At 48.0% G+C, this 11473-nt stretch overlaps 1 protein-coding gene across 3 annotated transcripts in view; it reads right to left on the reverse strand.

Annotated features, from left to right (window-relative positions):
- tnrc6c2 (trinucleotide repeat containing adaptor 6C2) overlaps positions 1–11087 on the reverse strand; it is a 67286-nt gene extending 56199 nt beyond the window's left edge. For all 3 annotated transcript variants that reach the window (XM_044189033.1, XM_044189031.1, XM_044189032.1), the window contains exon 1: positions 10292–11087. The gene's annotated coding sequence lies outside the window, so the exon portion shown is untranslated. The remainder of the gene's footprint in view (positions 1–10291) is intronic.
- Positions 11088–11473: the final 386 nt, after the last annotated feature.

Genomic DNA, 11473 nt, shown 5'->3' on the forward strand with positions numbered 1-11473 from the left:
TCGAGTGTGCTGGTGTATGTGTTTCTTTTCTTATGACTGCTTTGTGTTTATGAGAATATGGGGTTGTGCATTTTCTGCATGTGCCTGCATATTTTGCGTATTTGTTTTAATCTGTGTGCCCGTCTGGCAGCGTAGAGGCTGTGAGGTGAATCCCTGTGTAAAGGTGTGGATAGGTATGAAGGGCTATTAACATTAAGACAATGGCTGGTCCCCTCCTTGAACCGCCACCTTAACGTGGTGGAGGGGTTTGAGTACCCGAATGACCCTGGGAGCTATGTTGCCTGGGGCTGTATGCCCCTGGTAGGGTCACCCATGGCAAACAGGTCCAGGGTGACGGGTCAGACCAAGAGCGGTTCAGAAGACCCTTATGGATTATTTAAAATCAAGGCCAGTTACGTCGCCCGGATTGGCGCTACCAGGGCCCCACCCTGGAGCCAGGCCTGGGGTGGGTGCCCGACGGCGAGCGCCTGGTGGCCGGGCCTTTCCCCACGGGGCCCGGCCGGGCACAGCCCGAAGGAGCGACGTGGGGCCGTCCTCCCGTGGACCCACCACCCGCAGGAGGATCCGTAAGGGGCCGGTGCAGAGATCTGGGCGGCAGTCGAAGGCAGGGGCCGGCGACCAGATCTCCGGACACAGAAACTGGCTCTAGGGACATGGAATGTCACTTCGCTGGGGGGAAGGAGCCTGAGCTTGTGTGTGAGCGTTACCGGCTAGATATAGTCGGCCTCGCCTCCACTCACAGCCTGGGCTCTGGAACCCGTCTCCTCGAGAGGGGCTGGACGCTCCATTTCTCTGGCGTTGCCGGGCGGGGGGAGAGGCGGCGGGCTGGTGTGGGCCTGCTCATAGCCCCACAGCTCAGCAGCCGTCACGTGTTGGAGTTTACCCCAGTGAACGAGAGGGTCGCGTCCCTCCGCCTCCGGGTGGGGACAGGTCTCTCACTGTTGTGGCGGCTCACGGGCCGAACAGCAGTGCAGAGTACCAGGCCTTCTTGGAGTCCCTGGGAGGGGTACTAGACAGTGCACCACCCGGGACTCCGTTGTTCTACTGGGGACTTCAACGCCCACGTGGGCAAACGACAGTGACACCTGGAGAGGGGTAATCGGAAGGAACGGCCCCTGATCTGAACCCGAGCGGTGTTCAGTTGTTGGACTTCTGTGCTAGTTACAGTTTGTCCATAACTAACACCATGTTCAAGCACAAGGGTGTCCATCAGTGCACGTGGCACCAGGACACCCTAGGCCGGAGGTCGATGATCGACTGTTGTCGTATCATCTGACCTCCTCCGCCGCGTGTCTTGGACACTCGGGTGAAGAGAGGGGCGGAGCTGTCAACCGATCACCACCTGGTGGTGAGTTGGATCCGCTGGCGGGGGAGGAAGCCGGACAGACTTGGCAGACTCTGTCAGCAGGGTCTACAACTCACACCTCCGGGAGAGCTTCTCCCAGATCCCGGGGGAGGTTGGGGACATTGAGTCCGAGTGGACCATGTTTTCCACCTCCATTGTCGATGCGGCGGCTCGTAGCTGTGGTCGCAAGGTTTCTGGTGCCTGTCGCGGCGGCAATCCCCGAACACGGTGGTGGACGCCGGAAGTAAGGGATGCCGTCAGGCTGAAGAAGGAGTCCTATCGGGCCTTGTTGGCTCGTGGGACTCCCGAGGCAGCTGACAGGTACCGGCAGGCTAAGCGTGCTGCAGCCCGTGCGGTCACAGAGGCAAAAACTCAGGACTGGGAGAGGTTCGGAGAGGCCATGGAGGAGGACTATCGGTCGGCCTCAAAGAAATTCTGGCAAACCGTCCGACGGCTCAGGAGGGGGAAGCAGTGCTTCACCAACACCTTGTACGGTGCGGGTGGAGAGCTGTTGACCTCGACTGGGGATGTTGTCGGACGGTGGAAGGAATACTTTGAGGATCTCCTCAATCCCGCTGTCACGTCTTCCGAAGAGGAAGCGGAGGCTGGGGACCGGAGGCGGACTCATCCATCACCCTGGCCGAAGTCACTGAGGTTGTTGGCAAGCTCCTTGGTGGCAAGGCTTCGGGGTGGATGAGATCCGCCCTGAGTATCTTAAGTCTCTGGATGTTGTGGGACTGTCTTGGCTGACACGTCTCTGCAACATCGCGTGGCGGTCTGGGACAGTGCCTCTGGACTGGCAGACCAGGGTGGTGGTCCCTCTGTATAAGAAGGGGACCGGAGGGTGTGTTCCAATCACAGAGGATCACACTTCTCAGCCTCCCGGTAAGGTCTATTCCAGGGTACTGGAGAGGAGAATTCGGTCCGATAGTCGAACCTCGGATTCAGGAGGAGCAGAGTGGTTTTCGTCCCGGTCGTGGAACACTGGACCAGCTCTATACTCTCCATCGGGTGCTCGAGGGTTCATGGGAGTTTGCCCAACCAGTCCACATGTGCTTTGTGGATCTGGAGAAGGCATTCGACCGTGTGCCCCGGGCGCTTTGTGGGGAGTGCTCTGGGAGTATGGGGTCCGGGGCCCTTTGCTAAGGGCTGTCCGGTCCCTGTATAACCGGAGCAGGAGCTGTGTTCGCATTGCCGGCAGTAAGTCAGACCTGTTCCCGGTGCATGTTGGACTCGCCAGGGCTGCCCTTTGTCACCGGTTCTGTTCATAATTTATATGGACAGAATTTCTAGGCGCAGTCAGGGGCCGGAGGGTGTCCGGTTTGGGAACCACAGGATCTCATCTCTGCTGTTTGCAGATGATGTCGTTCTGATGGCTTCTTCAAACCAGGACCTGCAGCATGCACTGGGACGGTTTGCAGCCGAGTATGAAGCAGCTGGGATGAGAATCAGCTCTTCCAAATCTGAGGCCATGGTTCTTGACCGGAAAAAGGTGGTTTGCTCTCTTCGCGTGGGTGGGGAGTCCTTGCCCCAAGTGGAGGAGTTTAAGTATCTCGGGTCTTGTTCACGAGTGAGGGACGGATGGAGCGTGAGATTGACAGGCGGATCGGTGCAGCGCCTGCAGTGATGCGGGCGCTGTATCGGACCGTTGTGGTAAAGAAGGAGCTGAGTCGAAAGACAAAGCTCTCGATTTATCGGTCAATCTACGCTCCTGCCCTCACCTATGGTCATGAGCTTTGGGTAGTGACCGAAAGGACAAGATCGCGGATACAAGCGCCGAAATGGGCTTCCTCCGCCGAGTGGCTGGGCGCTCCCTTAGAGATAGGGTGAGGAGCTCAGTCACACGGGGAGCTCGAGTAGAGCCGCTGCTCCTCCACGCCGAGAGGAGCCAGCTGAGGTGGCTAGGGCATCTGATCCGGATGCCTCCTGGACGCCTCCCTCGGGAGGTGTTCTGGGCATGTCCCACCGGGAGGCGGCCCGGGAAGACCCAGGACACGCTGGAGGGACTATGTCTCTCGGCTGGCCTGGGAACGCTCGGGATCCCCCCGGAGGAGCTGGAGGAAGTGTCTGGGGCGAAGGAAGTCTGGGAGTCCCTGCTTAGACTGCTGCCCCCGCGACCCGGCCCCGGATAAGCGGAAGAAGATGGATGGATGGATGGATGGATGGACAATGGCTGGTCTCTCATGAGTAACCTCAAGCAGGACTACCTTAAAATTTATTTATTTATTTATTTTTACCAAAGGCCAAAACTGAGCACCTCTAAATGTAGACTGGCATTCATTAATTAAGCGTTATACCACGGCCACAGAAGGCATTTGTTTCTGATTGGCTGGCTGTTAGTTTACTCTGATGTAAGGAGGACAGAGAGGAAGACAAGAAAAAGCAGGGAGAGAGATGTAAGTGACAGCCCCCTTTGCAAAACTGTAGGGATGACAGTGGCGATGTAGAGATACCAACTGTACATCTTTAAGAGTGAAGGGAAAGCAGAAAGCTGGCATGGACAATTTTCTATCTAGAGTAAAAAGAGCATAAAATGAGCATCTGTCATCCTGAGATCTACACTCTCAATAACTTCAATTATCCTGCAGATATGCAATATACCTCATTACATAGTTCTTAAAGTACTGAGAATACTACAAATAACTACAGCTATTTCAATATCAAAACATTAGTAAAGAAGGTACAATATGATGTGTTGGGCTAACAGCTTACTTTCCCCAATTCTTTAGTATCCTCAGATACTCAGTTCCTTAAATAATATGAATAAGGCTATGCCAACTCTGTTGTTAAAACTTAATCTGCCCACAAGGAATTCTATTTTGTAATTCAACTGGGTCACAACTCAAACATCACAAGAAATGTTTTGTTGATAATTTCGAGCAGTTCTATTTAATCAAACTTTCTTGAAAATGTGCTCTAATAATCAAAATACACAAAGTAAAAGTAAATGCTTCACCTTCATTGACTGTACTCAAGTTGATATTAAGGTGATAAAACAATCCAGACAGCAAACAAATTACCTGAGCTTACTAGCCTAAGCCATGGCCCCAGCATAGGGGCAGGCAGCGCAAGCTAGTGCTATTTACATAGCTTGAACTGAGGGCTTTGGAAGTGCTGTAGAGCCCAAGTCCTTTTACATAATGAGTAAGGCTGTCTTTAAACCTACAGCGTAGTTTGGATGTTCTGCATATTCTCTGTCAGCTTCCATGTGATGCCCCTCTCCTTCTCTCCACGTCTCTCCAATTAGCCGACATGGAGCAGAGGGAGGGAAGGAGGCCCCCACCAAACCTCAGCACATTGAACATTCCCCTGGACCCCTGCCAAGACTCATAGGCAGCAGCTCCCCGGTTTCAGCTTCGCCTCCCCATCCCCCTGCTTCCATCCAGGCCTGGCTTACCCCTGGTGGGCCCCCTAAGCCCCTGCCCCCTCAATTGGCACACAAGTTGGACAAGAAGGGAGGGGGTTACACAGACCCCAAACACCCCCCCAACACCCATAGGACTCTTCGGTTACAAGTCTCCTACACCTCTCTCACACAAAAGCCCTGTGTATGACATAATAATGACCAGGAGTTGAACCTCTGTTTGTCTTTGTACTAGACTACTGGTCACAAGCAAATACCTGGTGGCTGCCATTCACACGGACTCTAACTATACCTTAAACCCTTCTCTGAAAAACTAGGTATTATTTCACCGTATAAAACGTGAATGCAGCTTACACTCTTGAACACTTGCAATCAGGAAATGTTGGATTTACGGCTGGGAGCACTAGAAGATAAGATTATGACAATCATAACACGACATCACTGTCTCATACCAAAGCAGGTCAGTGTCAGTCCTGTGGTGAACCCTGGTTGAGACCCAGGTTGCATAAACCCCTCACAGAAAACCTGTGAATGGAACGTAGCCCAAAATTTGTGACCACGTGGACTGTACGCATAGCAAGCGGACCAAATGCACATGCTCAAGATAGAAAAATAGATGCTTGTTTTGAAGAGAGGTTGTGAGAGGTCATCCGCTGCTACCCACATTTATATAATTCGTCTTTGAAAGAATACATGTAGAAAGATTACAAAATGCTGTTGTGAGGTCGCCATTTTATTTCCTAATGCACATGCTTCTTGTTCTTGATTTTTATGGCGGTTGGCAAACAAGATGGTGCCTTACCGCCACCAACTGGAATGAAGAATTGTTTGTGTGTATCGGAAAATGCGATTGCAGACCGACGCATACTCTCAATTGTAGTATGAATGGAACCACGTATGCGTGGTTCGCGCGACCGATACAAGCCTGCAGCTGTCCGCGGAAAGTATGTCCGAGCCTTCAAGGACTGATACGGTTTGTTTTCAGAGTGACGTCCATCCAACTAAGGTTTCTACAATTATTTCTGGCTTCCTGGCTACTTATCCAGTGTTTCCCATTAATTGATTATTAATGAACCAGAAATATTTTTACACTTGTCATAATAACATAGAAGATCTCTAACGTTGAGTTTTGCACCATTGCTTCAGCAAAGCATCTCTCGGTCGGTCTGTTCGAGGACACCAACTTGTGCCAATCCATGCCAAGAGGGTCACCTGACGATGTGCCCTCCTGATACAGTATATTTTTTATTTTCTAAAATATAAACCAGTTCAACACAGGTAAGCAGTTTTGCTTAATTTCTTTGATGGATCAAATGTATGCTCTAGTCGATTTTGTGTTTTCACCATTTGTTAAATTTCATCTTGTTTACCATGCTTTGTGGGTTTGACTTGTGTCATCACCATTCATATCTATAACCAATGTGTTAATGATTAAATTGTTTACTAGAGCACAAAACTGTTTGCAAGAGTACAGAGTTCTTCATAGATCTGGCCTCTTAATTTTGCTCTCAAATTTCACCAGATTGATGCATTTAACCTTAAAATAGGATTGGGCCAATGAACGATGCCATCGTCTGACAGCCATTGACCACTGTGCCCTCTACCATTGTGACATTGTGATTTAAAAGCCCACCCTGGCGAGTAAAATCTTGTTACTGAAAGTGCAATAAAAGCTTCGCGAGTAAAAGGCTCATCAGAGTAGTTTATCACTATGACTAGTATTTAAAATATTTTTTTATAATCATGATCTGATTATCTGCTTAATGAGGTAACTTAAGCATAGTGTTAACCATTCCTGCTGCAGCTTTCAGACCGTGGTCGGGAAGCACAGGGAAGACTTGGTTTTCTCCAGGGCTGAAGTTGATGCTAACCTCGGGGCTAAGCACCTTCACTTTTACCCAGTAGTGTGGAAGCAAGACACAGGAATGTCTTGGGTATTGAGGAACTGCAGTGTTTATTTATAAGTAAACTGTAACCTACACTGTACATTTACTGCCACTAGACAACTTCACTGCTAACCTGTCCCTCTGCTCCGATCGCCATACACCTGTCTGCTCTGATTGCCGTCAACTATTACGGTGGCGTCACACTCTCTCTGGCTCACCAACACACTCACTATGCACTGCCCTGTTCCTTAAAAAGGAGCTACGCTACACTTATGACAAATAGAGAGGAAAAGTAAAGAAAGACCGGGTGAGGACGGTCGTCGTCCCCCAACCGACAACGATGTCATCGCCCATCCCGATGTTTCCCTGTGGACATCACCATATACCAAATTTGGTAGACATCGCTCAACTATACTTTAAAATGTTCCAGGGGAGCATGTTCACCCACCACAGTCTCACAAAGTCCTGTGGGAAACACTTCTATCGTTACAACTGTCAACACCACGGTCAACATACATTCCCCCCTCGCTGGCTCTCACACACATACACAAACACTCCTCATTTAGTAAAATGGCCACACCAAACACAATGGCCTGGCAAGTCTTTATACTGGCCCCCTGGACTTCAAAATAGCCGTCCATAGAGCAGAGGAAGAGGGAAATGGCTTTTGGCAGCCTCCAGCTGATTCTACTGTCAACGCCTCCCCACTGGAGCAGCACCCTTAGGCAGTGTTAAGCGCGTTATCTATCAGGACTGTGCCAGTAGTTTGAAAAGCCTCATAATCACAGGCTCAGTAACTACTGCGGCCTGGCCTGGGCTAAGGTCAATAACGGGGGAAAGGGATACACAATACAAGCCACTTTTCCAAAGAACAACTAAGTGGGATTTACCAAGGCAAACACAAAATGTCTGACGAGGGACAGAAATAACTTTTTGTTTATTTGCTGTACATAAAAAAAAAAACAACCTCAAAACAGAAGAACCAAAACTGTGTATGAGGGATACAGTGACATAGGATAAGCAGGCCCATTTCAGATACATTTGGCCCAAAAGTGGAAACCTGGCTAATGATAGCAGCCTGAGGACTGGACTAGTGTTCATGTTTTGTCTGTAAAGGGTCAGGCGAGGGGAACCAAGCTTTGGGTTTCCTTTTAAACAAATGACCCTGCCCCTTCAGTGATAAGGGGTTGCAGATGGAGTTACTGCCAGGGTTTGTCCTCATGGCTTTGTTACAATACACTCTAGTCAAAACAATGTCTAGATGCCAACAGCCTACAGCCTGGTTGGATCCAGAGTCAACATGGGTTAAGGATTTCCTACTAGTGCGCTGCCAAAATGGCAAAAGTAGTAATAATTCATTGAGTCTGGGCCCCAGTGAGATTCTCAATTTCTCACTTTGGGTCTTTTTGCACTGGGAAAGAACCAATTATACAGCTCAAGATTGAGATAATTTAAAGTTCCGAAATGTATGTGTCTAGATTTGCACATGGTGGCATAGATTGATAGACTATCCATGTTCTCCGTAGACTATCAGTGCTCCCAGTGGATAATTTATGCCTTCCTTTAGAACCAAAAATAACAATGCTAAGCCTTTACTACACCGCAGACTAAACTTTTGTGAGAAGGTTCAAAAAGAGAAGCACAGCTGACATCTTCATTGCAACATAACACGTCTTGCCTCAAGGGTAACCCCAGTGCTGGTGACAGAACGCTCATACACACCCCCAATTTGCCCTAGTGCCCTTCAGATGAGCCACCTGCTGTGGCTGTAGTGGTAGCTATGGTGCTAAAGCAGTTGTGTCTGGGAAGGGTAAGCCTAACTGTAAAGGTATTTAAGAAAACTAGCAGACTCCCTTCCTCTTCCTCCCACCAGGCTTTAGGTCTTTCTTTTCTTCCTATTCACTAGTTTTACATACATGTCAGACGGCCCCTGCAACATCTTTTCACAGCCACCCCCTTACTGCGTGCTCTTCAGCCTTTTGGAAAGATCGGCGTGCATATGGGAGGACCCTTGACCCTGGGTAAGAACAGGGCTCTGGGTGTGTGTCTGTGAGACAGCTGGGTGTCTAGGGAATGCAGGAGGCTGCTCACGACCTAATTAACAACTGCAGGGCATTAACCAACTGCCAGGGCTTTTAGCTTGACATAAATGGTCACACACTCCCATGGCAAAAACGGCAGGCATTCCACGTGTGTATTCACTGGCTGATTCAGACACAAACACACAACATCTACGACAACACACTTACATTCCAAGACGTGGCACAGACATACACACAAATGTGTATGTACCATACACACAAATAAATGCCCCAACAGTCTCTCTATCCGACTGCAAATGTACACATGTATGTGTGCCACTGCTGCTCACACGCATTTTTCATTTCATCACCTCACTGGTGTGTGACAACAGAGATAAGACAGTGGTGACAGAGATGTCAGACGGGGGAAAAAAAAAAGGGGGTTTGAAATTGAACAGGAAATTATGTACTTCAATTAAGACACGCAGAGGAGATATTAAAAGCTATACTCCAGTGCCTGGAGACAGGATGCAGGAAGGGGGGATGCAATGGAAGGCGACAGTTCAATCAGAATCCCAGGCTTTCTCACCGAGCCGGGGGGTGGAGGAAAGGAGGGAAGAGAGACAGGACAGCTATGTTTAATAATGTACTTGGAATTAGTGTAGTGGAATGTACAATAGTGTGCAAGATACATGATGTGATACAGCTACAGAATGAACCAAAGTCTAAAGCGGAGTGACAACGGAACAACTAGGATTAAATGTAAGAATGTGCCTCTGTCACACTGAGAAAACACCGCAGCTACAATGTGAAGGCACAAAACAAAACATCTAACAAAAGTATACAGGTCTGCTGTCATAATACAGGCATACTCTGTCAACGATCAACCTATAGATAGTACTGTGTGATCAAAAAAGCCTATTAGCACACCATTACCTTCTAAAAACTACAGCAACATTGAAAAAAGGCAAGGCAATCCTCTCAGTACAAGAAACCATCACATTACACGCTCACATGTACAGAGTGTGTTCCAGTCCACTCAGCCAATCATGAAAGAGCTATGATATAACACAAAAGTTCCCAACATTTTCATGTCAAGCCCCTTCAGATAAACAGATATTAAATTTGTTCATCCTCCTCATAATGAATAACCAAAAGCAGCACATGGGAGAACACCGCTGATCAGTCAGTCTAGGGTTTTCTTATCAATCCAGCATCACATAAAACACAACTCCTAATTTTGCAGGGGACCCCCTTCAAAACCCTTTTGGGTGCTCACTAAGCAGACTAATGTGTCTCCCTTTAATATAATAACAGAGTTTTATTTCTGAGGATATACAACACGAATATTGTGAAGAAATCGCTCAATTGTAGCACCACAAATAGGCACATATAATTGTTAATGGATGTTTTAATTATGTGGCACTTGCCATTGCTTGCTGTAGTACTAACGTTGTAGTTGTATCTGGCCTGAATTTAGATATATAACAGAGGCGAGTTAATGCTCTGAAAAATAATGTTGCGATATAGTTAGCTATTTTGATTATTATTAAACATTACAGCTAACTAACTGTCCAACTCCCCTCTTGTCGCTGCGATTTTGATTTTCAAACACTGATCAGTAATGACATTCGTCAATTTATCACGAGAGAGAAGCTATTCATTTGAAACCTACCTTGCGTTAACCACAGCTTTGGCAGCTTTCGGTGAGAGAGTCGGTGCATAGCAAAAAAAATATGCAGAAAAGCATTCTCCGATGTCTTTTCTAAAGTTACCCGTAAAGAGATGGAGCAGAGATTCAGTCGCAATTGAAGTCAGACTTGGCAGATAACGTTAAGCCGACTGCTGCTGAAGCAGCTTGGTGACACGATACCGAGGTAAACAACGGCTACTCAGCCAGATACACACACAGCAAGTACGGCAATTTATGCTTTGCGCAAAAAAACAAACAACCAAAACATTTAAAATATGCCGTGAAATTACACAAAAAATCCCCAAAACTGTTTGTTAAAACGTCACAATATAATGGGGGGCGGGGAGGGGAACGAAGCACCACTAACAACAAAAACAAAAAACGAACACGAATAAGATGACTTTTAAAAGCAGCTAAATTCTGTAAGCTAACGTTGAAGTTGGAAATCGTCGACCGTTGCGAGGTTTTGCAAACCAGAGAAATCAGGCAGTTTTCGTTAAAAAGCGCTGATGACTTCTCGCGTATTAGAGCAAACGGCCAGCCAGCCAACTTGTTTTAAAGTGCAAAAGAAATGTTTTTGTTTAGGTCGCCAGCTGGACAACTAGCGACGGGCTGGCTACCGCGAATGCAAAGTGAGAAACGACTCCGGGGAAATACATTCTGTGTGGATCCAGACAGCGGAGCGGACAGTCATGGTAGGCGTTCAGTGAGCTCTCGTTGACAGTGGTCTCGCAGCCATTTTGTTCAAACTAACAACACTGCAGTCTTCCTCTCCTCCTCCCAGATAGCAGACAGACCAGGAAGTAGCTCCAGATACGTCACTCCCGACCAACCACAACACCAGACGCTAACTCCGCCCGCCGCACTCCGGCCCGCCCTCCCCCGTTCTCCACACCTCCAAGCGGCCACTGAGGACGAGCAGGCTCAAGCTCATATTTCCAATGTAATTGCTGAAGCATGTAGTTAATACTGTGCGCTTAAAAGAGAGACAAATGTGACGCTGTCATAGATTTTGGGAGGATGATATTTTAAGGACAGCAAAACATGAGCCACATATAAAATTCAATAGTAATGTTATAGAAGCAATATGCTTGAAGAAAGCACAGAAATGTACTAGAATTAAAATAAATACATATTACATATTATGTACTTTTGCTCCTAGCA

The sequence above is a fragment of the Siniperca chuatsi genome, linkage group LG3 (assembly GCF_020085105.1).
Source record: "Siniperca chuatsi isolate FFG_IHB_CAS linkage group LG3, ASM2008510v1, whole genome shotgun sequence".
Lineage (NCBI taxonomy): Eukaryota > Metazoa > Chordata > Actinopteri > Centrarchiformes > Sinipercidae > Siniperca > Siniperca chuatsi.